The 2,548-nt window shown below is 32.8% G+C and overlaps 1 pseudogene; it reads right to left on the bottom strand.

The window, feature by feature from the left end:
• Positions 1–672: 672 nt before the first annotated feature.
• LOC132629400 (probable polyamine transporter At3g13620) lies at positions 673–2,249 on the bottom strand (annotated as a pseudogene).
• Between the last annotated feature and the right edge of the window lie 299 nt (positions 2,250–2,548).

Below are 2,548 nucleotides of genomic sequence, written 5' to 3'. Positions count from 1 at the left end.
TTGACTAATGGCAATTGCGTGTTTTCTTCTTTTGGTATAATTAGTTTTTGATACAACTATCTATATCCGACCTAGATATGGCTATTAATTTAGAATTGCGCAGAAGTGTTCCTATCAAAGGTATCCTAGTTTCAGATAACTTTCCACAAACATGTACTCTTTTAGCATCACACGATAAAAGACTGTTAAGCAATATATAGCATAAGTGCATAAAAATAGTTAGTTTTTGAAGTCTTGAGAAAAATCGAATCATTGCCTGAAAAGTTATACCAAATCAACTCGAATTAATTCTGTTTCTCCTAAAGTGGAAATTTATTGGATTTTAAAATTTATTCAGAACATTAAAACATTCCCAAATTATTTTATCCTTGATTTCTATATAAGAGCGAGCATACACGATAGAGTGAGGAAACAGAAAGCAAAATAAACAAACATCAAATAAAGGACATGTAGTTAATCTTTTGATATACTATAAACTTTAAAAAGTTCTTCCCAAAGTAACTTCCTTAGCAACAATAATTTTCTAATTTTTTTAATATATATACATAATTGGAAGTAATAAATTGTAAATCCGCCACGTCATACCTGTGTTGATCCTTCAAAAACTCACTAATCTTGGAATATCAGCTAGGCACCTGTCGATATTTTTGAAGATGCCGCGCAGCATAGCTCTCATCCCGCTATTGGCTCTTCCACATAACTATCAGCATCATGAAATTTAAGCCACTTCTTGGATTTACATAACTTCATAAAAAAGTACCATCCAATCCCTCCAACAGTCATCAATCCACTGATAAGAAACACAATCTTGGTTGCAATAGCCATTTTAAACACCAAGAAAACACAAGGAATCAAGCACACAATCACCAATCCGGGCAGCTTCATTGGCACTCTATATGGCCTATTAATCTTGGGAAACTTCCTTCTCAACCAAACAAATGATGCAAATTCCAACAACACACCTAAACTATACAAGAAATTAGCTGAAGATATTATATCAGTAAAGTTCATATAAGACATACCTAGTGAAATTGCTGTTGACAATAATATCCCAACCCATGGTGTATTAAACCATTTTGACCTTAAACTAAAGAATTTAGGCAAAAATGCTAATTCAGCCATACCCAAAAGCTGAAAAGCAGAACTACTTAATTGAGCCTCAAATAATCCAATAGCGGACAAAACAGCACCAATTTCAACCATTTACCACAAATCATCTCAGCAGCAATAGCCATAAACCCTGTTTCCCACTCTTTTTGATCAACTGATACAGCTCCAGTCATTGCCAAAAGCGGAATAATGTATCCCAAACAAGTGAAAATAACTGATGAAAAAAGTGCTAAAGAAAAAGTCTTTTGTGGGTTCTCAACTTCACCCGCCAAAGTACTCACATTATCCCAAAAGTTCAAATTCCAAAACAGGGAATTAAAGAACAAGTTCCAATCTTTTTTCACAACCCTTTGTCCTAAACTTATCCATCTATGAACATGAATCTTGGGAATCGCGATCAACGACATTATAATAAAAGGTGCAAGTGAAACAACATCAAGAACCACTGCTGCATACCCCACAATTGTCAAACCAGTATAGTTCAAAAAAGACAACAACAATGTAGACACCAAGATTGCCATATTTCTTAGAACACCAGATGAGAAAACAGGAAAAACTTTTCCATATAACTAATACTAAGTACTGGAAAAGAAGCAATGTTGATCACACCACTTAAGAATTTCCATGTACCCATAATTGAACCCCAAAAAGGTCCAAAAGCTCTATCAGCCCATACAACAAAACCACCATTACCAGGAAAAGTTGTGGATAATTCAGCAGTGATCAATGCTTCAGGTACACTCCAAATAAATGGGAAAATCAAGAAACCAAGAATCGCGAAAAGTGGACCTGCTGGTTCTTCACCATAAGGACCACCAACAACTTCAAAGTATATGAGGAATATTAGAGGTATAAGGCTTAGTTTTTTTGCTCTTTTTGGTAGTTTTTGTTGAGGTTATGGGCAGTTGTGTGGAGTTTGCTGCCATCGTGGAGACTGGTGGTTGTTTCTCTTCTGTCATTGTAACAAAATGATTGTTTATGAACGGGATTGTGGTAATAAATACAAAGAGGGTTTTTTGGCAATAGTTATCTTTTTTCGTCCAAGGATTCTGGCAAGGCAATAAATACAAGGATTTTATACTAATTATCTTCACTTGTTAATAATTACATAAATAGTTATACTCCTTCTATCCGTATTACATGATGGTTTTAGCTTTTAAATTTAATTAATTTCCTAATAAATTTTTCTACATAATCAAGATGCTGTTAGTAATATTTTTCTTTCAATTCTTTTCTTATTTAGATAAGTGGATTTTTGCTATGCAAAAATAAATAAAATTAAATAAATAGTATTATTTAATTAAGAATAATTAAATAAAAATATCTCTTACTTTCTAGAAATTATTAAATTTTGTAAGAAGTTAAAAACACTTTATAATATAGACTAGATAGAGGAATAATTAAAATGTTGACGGATTGTTTTTTTCCAAATTCAGAT

This window comes from Lycium barbarum, chromosome 2 (assembly GCF_019175385.1).
Source record: "Lycium barbarum isolate Lr01 chromosome 2, ASM1917538v2, whole genome shotgun sequence".
Taxonomy (NCBI): domain Eukaryota; kingdom Viridiplantae; phylum Streptophyta; class Magnoliopsida; order Solanales; family Solanaceae; genus Lycium; species Lycium barbarum.
The sequence above is the reverse complement of the archived record's forward strand: the minus strand, read 5'-3'. Positions and strand labels throughout refer to the sequence as shown.